The sequence below is a fragment of the Hyla sarda genome, chromosome 1, assembly GCF_029499605.1.
Source record: "Hyla sarda isolate aHylSar1 chromosome 1, aHylSar1.hap1, whole genome shotgun sequence".
Lineage (NCBI taxonomy): Eukaryota > Metazoa > Chordata > Amphibia > Anura > Hylidae > Hyla > Hyla sarda.
This window is the reverse complement of record NC_079189.1, coordinates 40,017,604-40,030,763: the sequence shown is the minus strand read 5'-3', so window position 1 is coordinate 40,030,763 and position 13,160 is coordinate 40,017,604.

The following is a 13,160-nucleotide window of genomic DNA, read 5'->3' as shown; positions in this document are numbered from 1 at the left end:
ACAAGTTATAGTATAATAATACATGTCACACATTACACTGTATAGTCATAGACATGTTATAGTATAATAATACATGTCACACATTACACTGTATAGTCATAGACAAGTTATAGTATAATACATGTCACACATTACACTGTATAGTCATAGACATGTTATAGTATAATAATACATGTCACACATTACACTGTATAGTCATAGACAAGTTATAGTATAATAATACATGTCACACATTACACTGTATAGTCATAGACATGTTATAGTATAATAATACATGTCACACATTACACTGTATAGTCATAGACAAGATATAGTATAATAATACATGTCACACATTACACTGTATAGTCATAGACAAGTTATAGTATAATAATACATGTCACACATTACACTGTATAGTCATAGACAAGTTATAGTATAATAATACATGTCACACATTACACTGTATAGTCATAGACAAGTTATAGTATAATAATACATGTCACACATTACACTGTATAGTCATAGACATGTTATAGTATAATAATACATGTCACACATTACACTGTAGTCATAGACATGTTATAGTATAATAATACATGTCACACATTACACTGTATAGTCATAGACAAGTTATAGTATAATAATACATGTCACACATTACACTGTAGTCATAGACAAGTTATAGTATAATAATACATGTCACACATTACACTGTATAGTCATAGACAAGTTATAGTATAATAATACATGTCACACATTACACTGTATAGTCATAGACAAGTTATAGTATAATAATACATGTCACACATTACACTGTATAGTCATAGACAAGTTATAGTATAATAATACATGTCACACATTACACTGTATAGTCATAGACAAGTTATAGTATAATAATACATGTCACACATTACACTGTATAGTCATAGACAAGTTATAGTATAATAATACATGTCACACATTACACTGTATAGTCATAGACAAGTTATAGTATAATAATACATGTCACACATTACACTGTATAGTCATAGACATGTTATAGTATAATAATACATGTCACACATTACACTGTATAGTCATAGACATGTTATAGTATAATAATACATGTCACACATTACACTGTATAGTCATAGACAAGTTATAGTATAATAATACATGTCACACATTACACTGTATAGTCATAGACATGTTATAGTATAATAATACATGTCACACATTACACTGTATAGTCATAGACAAGTTATAGTATAATAATACATGTCACACATTACACTGTATAGTCATAGACAAGTTATAGTATAATAATACATGTCACACATTACACTGTATAGTCATAGACAAGTTATAGTATAATAATACATGTCACACATTACACTGTATAGTCATAGACATGTTATAGTATAATAATACATGTCACAACATTACACTGTATAGTCATAGACAAGTTATAGTATAATAATACATGTCACACATTACACTGTATAGTCATAGACAAGTTATAGTATAATAATACATGTCACACATTACACTGTATAGTCATAGACATGTTATAGTATAATAATACATGTCACACATTACACTGTATAGTCATAGACAAGTTATAGTATAATAATACATGTCACACATTACACTGTATAGTCATAGACAAGTTATAGTATAATAATACATGTCACACATTACACTGTATAGTCATAGACAAGTTATAGTATAATAATACATGTCACACATTACACTGTATAGTCATAGACATGTTATAGTATAATAATACATGTCACACATTACACTGTATAGTCATAGACAAGTTATAGTATAATAATACATGTCACACATTACACTGTATAGTCATAGACAAGTTATAGTATAATAATACATGTCACACATTACACTGTATAGTCATAGACATGTTATAGTATAATAGTACATGTCACACATTACACTGTATAGTCATAGACATGTTATAGTATAATAATACATGTCACACATTACACTGTATAGTCATAGACATGTTATAGTATAATAGTACATGTCACACATTACACTGTATAGTCATAGACATGTTATAGTATAATAATACATGTCACACATTACACTGTATAGTCATAGACATGTTATAGTATAATAGTACATGTCACACATTACACTGTATAGTCATAGACAAGTTATAGTATAATAATACATGTCACACATTACACTGTATAGTCATAGACAAGTTATAGTATAATAGTACATGTCACACATTACACTGTATAGTCAGACAAGTTATAGTATAATAATACATGTCACACATTACACTGTATAGTCAGACAAGTTATAGTATAATAATACATGTCACACATTACACTGTATAGTCATAGACATGTTATAGTATAATAATACATGTCACACATTACACTGTATAGTCATAGACAAGTTATAGTATAATACATGTCACACATTACACTGTATAGTCATAGACATGTTATAGTATAATAATACATGTCACACATTACACTGTATAGTCATAGACAAGTTATAGTATAATAATACATGTCACACATTACACTGTATAGTCATAGACAAGTTATAGTATAATAATATATGTCACACATTACACTGTATAGTCATAGACATGTTATAGTATAATAATACATGTCACACATTACACTGTATAGTCATAGACAAGATATAGTATAATAATACATGTCACACATTACACTGTATAGTCATAGACATGTTATAGTATAATAATACATGTCACACATTACACTGTATAGTCATAGACATGTTATAGTATAATAATACATGTCACACATTACACTGTATAGTCATAGACATGTTATAGTATAATAATACATGTCACACATTACACTGTATAGTCATAGACAAGTTATAGTATAATAATACATGTCACACATTACACTGTATAGTCATAGACAAGTTATAGTATAATAATACATGTCACACATTACACTGTATAGTCATAGACAAGTTATAGTATAATAATACATGTCACACATTACACTGTATAGTCATAGACATGTTATAGTATAATAGTACATGTCACACATTACACTGTATAGTCATAGACAAGTTATAGTATAATAATACATGTCACACATTACACTGTATAGTCATAGACAAGTTATAGTATAATAATACATGTCACACATTACACTGTATAGTCATAGACATGTTATAGTATAATAATACATGTCACACATTACACTGTATAGTCATAGACATGTTATAGTATAATAATACATGTCACACATTACACTGTATAGTCATAGACAAGTTATAGTATAATAATACATGTCACACATTACACTGTATAGTCATAGACATGTTATAGTATAATAATACATGTCACACATTACACTGTATAGTCATAGACATGTTATAGTATAATAATACATGTCACACATTACACTGTATAGTCATAGACATGTTATAGTATAATAATACATGTCACACATTACACTGTATAGTCATAGACAAGTTATAGTATAATAATACATGTCACACATTACACTGTATAGTCATAGACATGTTATAGTATAATAATACATGTCACACATTACACTGTATAGTCATAGACAAGTTATAGTATAATAATACATGTCACACATTACACTGTATAGTCATAGACATGTTATAGTATAATAATACATGTCACACATTACACTGTATAGTCATAGACATGTTATAGTATAATAGTACATGTCACACATTACACTGTATAGTCATAGACAAGTTATAGTATAATACATGTCACACATTACACTGTATAGTCATAGACATGTTATAGTATAATAGTACATGTCACACATTACACTGTATAGTCATAGACAGGTTATAGTATAATAGTACATGTCACACATTACACTGTATAGTCATAGACAAGTTATAGTATAATAATACATGTCACACATTACACTGTATAGTCATAGACAAGTTATAGTATAATAGTACATGTCACACATTACACTGTATAGTCATAGACAAGTTATAGTATAATAATACATGTCACACATTACACTGTATAGTCATAGACAAGTTATAGTATAATAATACATGTCACACATTACACTGTATAGTCATAGACAAGTTATAGTATAATAATACATGTCACACATTACACTGTATAGTCATAGACAAGTTATAGTATAATAATACATGTCACACATTACACTGTATAGTCATAGACAAGTTATAGTATAATAATACATGTCACACATTACAATATATAGTCATAGACATGTTATAGTATAATAATACATGTCACACATTACACTGTATAGTCATAGACAAGTTATAGTATAATAATACATGTCACACATTACACTGTATAGTCATAGACAAGTTATAGTATAATAATACATGTCACACATTACACTGTATAGTCATAGACAAGTTATAGTATAATAATACATGTCACACATTACACTGTATAGTCATAGACAAGTTATAGTATAATAATACATGTCACACATTACACTGTATAGTCATAGACAAGTTATAGTATAATAATACATGTCACACATTACACTGTATAGTCATAGACAAGTTATAGTATAATAATACATGTCACACATTACACTGTATAGTCATAGACAAGTTATAGTATAATAATACATGTCACACATTACACTGTATAGTCATAGACAAGTTATAGTATAATAATACATGTCACACATTACACTGTATAGTCATAGACATGTTATAGTATAATAATACATGTCACACATTACACTGTATAGTCATAGACAATGTTATAGTATAATAATACATGTCACACATTACACTGTATAGTCCATAGACATGTTATAGTATAATAATACATGTCACACATTACACTGTATAGTCATAGACAGTTATAGTATAATAATACATGTCACACATTACACTGTATAGTCATAGACAAGTTATAGTATAATAATACATGTCACACATTACACTGTATAGTCATAGACAAGTTATAGTATAATAATACATGTCACACATTACACTGTATAGTCATAGACAAGTTATAGTATAATAATACATGTCACACATTACACTGTATAGTCATAGACAAGTTATAGTATAATAATACATGTCACACATTACACTGTATAGTCATAGACAAGTTATAGTATAATAATACATGTCACACATTACACTGTATAGTCATAGACAAGTTATAGTATAATATTACATGTCACACATTACACTGTATAGTCATAGACATGTTATAGTATAATAATACATGTCACACATTACACTGTATAGTCATAGACATGTTATAGTATAATAATACATGTCACACATTACACTGTATAGTCATAGACAAGTTATAGTATAATAGTACATGTCACACATTACACTGTATAGTCATAGACAAGTTATAGTATAATAATACATGTCACACATTACACTGTATAGTCATAGACATGTTATAGTATAATAATACATGTCACACATTACACTGTATAGTCATAGACATGTTATAGTATAATAGTACATGTCACACATTACACTGTATAGTCATAGACATGTTATAGTATAATAATACATGTCACACATTACACTGTATAGTCATAGACAAGTTATAGTATAATAGTACATGTCACACATTACACTGTATAGTCATAGACATGTTATAGTATAATAATACATGTCACACATTACACTGTATAGTCATAGACAAGTTATAGTATAATAATACATGTCACACATTACACTGTATAGTCATAGACATGTTATAGTATAATAGTACATGTCACACATTACACTGTATAGTCATAGACAAGTTATAGTATAATAATACATGTCCACACATTACACTGTATAGTCATAGACATGTTATAGTATAATAGTACATGTCACACATTACACTGTATAGTCATAGACATGTTATAGTATAATAATACATGTCACACATTACACTGTATAGTCATAGACATGTTATAGTATAATAATACATGTCACACATTACACTGTATAGTCATAGACATGTTATAGTATAATAATACATGTCACACATTACACTGTATAGTCATAGACAAGTTATAGTATAATAGTACATGTCACACATTACACTGTATAGTCAGACAAGTTATAGTATAATAATACATGTCACACATTACACTGTATAGTCATAGACATGTTATAGTATAATAATACATGTCACACATTACACTGTATAGTCATAGACATGTTATAGTATAATAATACATGTCACACATTACACTGTATAGTCATAGACAAGTTATAGTATAATACATGTCACACATTACACTGTATAGTCATAGACAAGTTATAGTATAATAGTACATGTCACACATTACACTGTATAGTCATAGACATGTTATAGTATAATAATACATGTCACACATTACACTGTATAGTCATAGACAAGTTATAGTATAATAATACATGTCACACATTACACTGTATAGTCATAGACAAGTTATAGTATAATAATACATGTCACACATTACACTGTATAGTCATAGACAAGTTATAGTATAATAATACATGTCACACATTACACTGTATAGTCATAGACATGTTATAGTATAATAATACATGTCACACATTACACTGTATAGTCATAGACAAGTTATAGTATAATAATACATGTCACACATTACACTGTATAGTCATAGACAAGTTATAGTATAATAATACATGTCACACATTACACTGTATAGTCATAGACATGTTATAGTATAATAATACATGTCACACATTACACTGTATAGTCATAGACATGTTATAGTATAATAATACATGTCACACATTACACTGTATAGTCATAGACAAGTTATAGTATAATAATACAGTGTCACACATTACACTGTATAGTCATATACATGTTATAGTATAATAATACATGTCACACATTACACTGTATAGTCATAGACATGTTATAGTATAATAATACATGTCACACATTACACTGTATAGTCATAGACATGTTATAGTATAATAATACATGTCACACATTACACTGTATAGTCATAGACAAGTTATAGTATAATAATACATGTCACACATTACACTGTATAGTCATAGACAAGTTATAGTATAATAATACATGTCACACATTACACTGTATAGGTCATAGACATGTTATAGTATAATAGTACATGTCACACATTACACTGTATAGTCATAGACAGGTTATAGTATAATAATACATGTCACACATTACACTGTATAGTCATAGACAAGTTATAGTATAATAATACATGTCACACATTACACTGTATAGTCATAGACATGTTATAGTATAATAATACATGTCACACATTACACTGTATAGTCATAGACATGTTATAGTATAATAATACATGTCACACATTACACTGTATAGTCATAGACATGTTATAGTATAATAATACATGTCACACATTACACTGTATAGTCATAGACAAGTTATAGTATAATAATACATGTCACACATTACACTGTATAGTCATAGACATGTTATAGTATAATAATACATGTCACACATTACACTGTATAGTCATAGACATGTTATAGTATAATAGTACATGTCACACATTACACTGTATAGTCATAGACATGTTATAGTATAATAATACATGTCACACATTACACTGTATAGTCATAGACATGTTATAGTATAATAATACATGTCACACATTACACTGTATAGTCATAGACAAGTTATAGTATAATAATACATGTCACACATTACACTGTATAGTCATAGACATGTTATAGTATAATAATACATGTCACACATTACACTGTATAGTCATAGACAAGTTATAGTATAATAATACATGTCACACATTACACTGTATAGTCATAGACATGTTATAGTATAATAATACATGTCACACATTACACTGTATAGTCATAGACATGTTATAGTATAATAATACATGTCACACATTACACTGTATAGTCATAGACAAGTGATTTACAGTATAGTATATAATAGTACATGTAACACATACTACACTCATATAGTCAGAGGATATATAAAGTATGTGTAACACATATACTATTAATATATACAGCCTAGTATATGGTATATACAGTATAGTATAATAGTACATATAACACAATCATCACTGTACAGTCATAGACGGTATCTATACTCCACCATATCATTCTCGTTCACTCACCAGATCCTTCGGCGGCCTCTCCTGCGTTTTCCCGAAAAGCCCCATATCTGTCTGACCCGACAACCACAACACTCAGCTCACAGACTTCTCTCAGCCGCTTCCGGTATCAATCGCTTCCTACTTCCGCCCGATGTCCAATTCCCTCGTAGCACTTCCGCCCTCAGTGGACGTCGTTTGTGACGTCACACGCTCAGCTCGGGGCGACCCGAACGTGCGTCGGGTGAGCGAGGTGCCGTAGGACTGTGAAAAAAACGCATGGCTCAGTGTGCATTGCGGCCAACCCATAGTTACTGGATGACTGTATTATTTTTTATTATTCAGTATGCGAATGTAAATGATAAACATTAGGTAAAATAGATGACTAGAAGGGTGACGTCCAACTATTTTATTCCCAAATATAAGCCACGCCCCTATAATGCCTTATAATGGGATGTATAACACTGTAAATCGACTCTCCAAGGGGGGGATTTATCAAAACCACTACGTGGTGCAGTTTCCCATGGCAACCAATCAGATCGCTTTTTACATTTTTTTACAGGTTTCTTTAAAAACGAAAAAAAGCAATCTGTTTGCTATGGGCAACTGCACCATTCTTCCTCTACAGAGGTTTTGGTAAATCTCCTCCCCAAGTGCCCAGTTCTGCCATGCAGGGGTACTCCAGTGGAAAACTCTACTTCTTTTTTTTTTTTTTTAAACAGATCTGTAAATGACTTCTATTAAAAAAATCTTAATCCTTCCAGTACTTATTAGCTGCTGAATACTGCAGAGGAAATTATTTTCTTTTTGGAACACAGTGCTCTCTGCTGACATCATGACCACAGTGCTCTCTGCTGACATCTCTGTCCATTTTAAGGATGCAGGGTTTTTCAGTTTTTGCGCTTTCGTTTTTTCCTCACCTTTTAAAAATCTTTTTGCGTCACCAATTCTACTTTGCAGTGACATTAGCCATTTTACCCAAAAATGCACGGCGAAATGGAAAAAAAAAATCATTGTGCGACAAAATCGAAGAAAAAAGGCCATTTTCTAACTTTTGGGGCCTTCTGTTTCTATGCAGTGCATATTTCGGTAAAAATGACACCTTATCATTATTCTGTAGGTCCATACGATTAAAATGATACCCTACTTATATAGGTTGGATATTGTCGCACTTCTGTAAAAAATCATAACTACATGCAGGAAAATGTATATGTTTAACCCCTTAAGGACACAGGGCATATCCATACGCCCCCGTTTCCAAGTCCTTAAGGACACAGGGCGTATGGATACGCCCTGCGCATTTCCGGCCCCAGCCGCTAGCTGGAGCGGAGCCGGTGCCGGATGCCTGCTGAAATCGTTCAGCAGGCATCCCGGCATATCGCCCAGGGGGGTCATTGTGTCCCCCCATGTCGGCGATTGCCGCAGATCGCTGGACAATTCAGTCCAGCGATCTGCAGTGGATTGCGGGTCAATCGGGTCTCCAGTGACAGCCATTGCCAGCAGGGGTGAGGTGGCACTGGTGCCACCTCACGATCTCCCTGATTCGTCGGCCGGTTTCCCGGCCGACCAATCAGGGCGCTTGCTGCGGGTGTCACTCCCGCAACCCGCTCCGCCCCTCTTCCGGAGGACATGAGCGGGTGCGGGCAGAAGACCCCGGGTGCTGGGGACCCCGATCCCCGACGTCCCTGTTGGGATCGGGGCCCCAGGAGCGGCGGCGGGACTGACATGTGCGGCGGCATCGTGGAGCAGCAGCAGGAGGTGAGTGACAGCCTCCTGCTGTTGCTTAGCAACAGCTCCCAGCATGCAAAAAGGGCCTGCTGGGAGCTGTAGTTATGCAACAGCAGGAGGCAGACCACCACAACTCCCAGCATGCCCTTATGGGCATGCTGGGACTTGTAGTTTTGCAACAGCTGGAGGCACATTTTTCTATGGAAAAGTGTACCTTCAGCTGTTGTATAACTACAACTCCCAGCTTGCACAATCAGCTAAAGTGCATGCTGGGAGTTGTAGTGGTGCATCTAGTGGTTGCATAACTACAACTCCCAGCATGCCCGTTGGCTGTCGGTGACTGCTAAGAGTTGTAGTTTTGCAACAGCTGAAGGAACACTGAGTTAAGTAGCAAACCAGTGTGTCTCCAGCTGTTTCATAACTACAATCCCCAGCCAAAGTAGTATGCCTCCGGCTGTTGCATAACTACAAGACCCAGCATGCCCTTCCGCTGTCCGTACATGCTGGGGGTTGTAGCTTTTGCAACAGCTGAAGGCACACTGGTTGCAAAACACTGAGTTTGTTACCAAACTCGGTGTTTCACAACCTGTGTGCCTCCAGCTGTTGCAAAACTACAACTCCCAGCATGCACTGATAGACCGTACATGCTGGGAGTTGTAGTTTTGCAACAGCTGGATGTTTCTCCCCCCCCCAATGTGAACGTACAGGGTACACTCACATGGGCGGAGGATTACAGTAAGTATCCGGCTGCAAGTTTGAGCTGCGGCAAATTTTCTGCCGCAGCTCTAACTGCCAGCGAGAAACTACTGTGAACCCCCGCCCGTGCGACTGTACCCTAAAAACACTGCACTAACATAAAATAAAAAGTAAAAAACACTACATATGCACATACCCCTACACAGCCCCCCTCCCCAATAAAAATGAAAAACGTCTGGTACGTCACTGTTTCCAAAACGGAGCCTCCAGCGGTTGCAAAACTACAACTCCCAGCATGCACTGATAGACCGTACATGCTGGGAGTTGTAGTTTTGCAACAGCTGGATGTTCCCCCCCCCCCCCCCCCAATGTGAACGTACAGGGTACACTCAAATGGGCGAAGGTTTACAGTAAGTATCCGGCTGCAAGTTTGAGCTGCAGCAGATTTTCTGCCGCAGCTCAAGCTGCCAGCGAGAAACTACTGAGAACCCCCGCCCATGTGACTGTACCCTAAAAACACTACACTACACTAACACAAAATAAAATAAAAAGTAAAAAACACTACATATACACATACCCCTACACAGCCCCCCTCCCCTCCCCAATAAAAATGAAAAACGTCTGGTACACCACTGTTTCCAGAACGGAGCCTCCAGCTGTTGCAAAACAACTACTCCCAGTATTGCCAGATAGCCACTGACTGTCCAGGCATGCTGGGAGTTTTACAACAGCTGGAGGCACCCTGTTTGGGAATCACTGGCGTAGGATACCCCTATGTCTACCCCTATGAAAGTCCCTAATTTAGGCCTCAAATGCGCATGGCGCTCTCACTTTGGAGCCCTGTCGTATTTCAAGGCAACAGTTTAGGGTCACATATGGGGTATCGCCGTACTCGGGAGAAATTGTGTTACAAATTTTTGGGGGGTATTTTCTGCTTTTACCCTTTTTAAAAATGTAAAATTTTTGGGAAAACAAGCATTTTAGGTAAAAAAAAAAATTTTTTTTTTTACATATACAAAAGTCATGAAACACCTGTGGGGTATAAAGGGGGATGATTCAAACTTTTATTAGGGAAGGGGTTAAATGATCTTTACTAAGGCTGCATTCACATCTCGTTTTGTACATACGGGCGCCAGATCCGACTGGAGGAGGGGCAAACCGGGCGCTCCCGTACCCCAGCCGGATCAGCCCGTGACTCCATTTACTTTAATGAGCTGACCGGTACCAAACGGTGACTCCGGCCAGCTCAGTTTTGACCCATATGCGGTTTTGGACCGGACCTAAAACCGTAGTATACTACGGTTTTAGGTCCGGTCCAAAACCACATACGGGTCAAAACTGAGCTGACCGGAGTCACCGTTTGACTCCGGTCGGCTCATTAAAGTAAATGGAGTCACGGGCTGATCCGAGTGGGGTATGGGAGCGCCCGGTTTGCCCCTCCCCCAATCGGATCTGGCGCCCGTATGTACAAAAGGAAATGTGAATGCAGCCTAACACTTTTTTTTAAACTTTTTTTTTGCAATGTTTTAGCCCCCATAGGAGCCTATAACATTACATACAGTGATCTTTTACACAGATCACTTACATGTATTAAAGGGGCATTCCAGGCCAAAACTTTTTTTTCTATATCAACTGGCTCCGGAGAGTTAAACAGATTTGTAAATTACTTTGATTAAAAAATCTTAATCCTTCCAATAGTTATTAGCTTCTGAAGTTGAGTTGTTTTCTGTCTAACTGCCCTCTGATGACTCACGTCCCGGGAGCTGTGCAGTTCCTATGGGGATATTTTCCCATCATGCACAGCTGGGACGTGACATCATCAATGAGCAGTTAGACAGAAACTTCAGAAGCTAATAACTATTGGAAGGATTAAGATTTTTCAATAGAAGAAATTTACAAAACTGTTTACCTTTCCGGAGCCAGTTGATATATAAAAAAAGGTTTTTGCCTTGTATACCCCTTTAACATGCCTGTGATCAGTGTTATCGGCGCTTGACTGCTCCTGCCTGGATCTCAGGCACGGAGCAGTCATTCACCGATCGGACACCGAGAAGGCAGGTAAGGGCCCTCCCGGTGTCCTGCAAGCTGTTCGGGATGCCGCGATTTCACTGCGGCGGCCCCGAACAGCCCGACTGAGCAGCCAGGATAGTTTCACTTTTCACTTCAGACGCGGCGGTCAGCTTTGATAACCGCGTCTGAAGGGTTAATACAGGGCATCACCGTGATCGGTGATGTCTTGTATTAGCCGCGGGTGCCAGCCGTTGATGGCCGCCGCGATATGACGCGGGGTCACCATCCTTCGTCGTTAAAGGGGTACTCCGCCCCTAGACATCTTATCCCCTATCCAAAGGATAGGGGATAAAATGTCAGATCGCCGCGGCGCCGCTGCTGGGGAGCCCTGGGATCGCCGCTGCGGCACCCAGCTCTCATTACAGCACAGAGCGAGTTCGTTCTGTGCGTAATGACGGGCGATACGGGGGACGGAGCAGCGTGACGTCATGGCTCCGCCCCTCGTGACATCACGGCCCGTCCTCTGAATGCAAGTCTATTGGAGGGGGCGTGATGACCACCACGCCCCCTCCAATAGACTTGTATTGAAAGGGGCGGGCCGTGACATCACGAGGGGCGGAGCCATGACGTAACGATGCTCCGGCC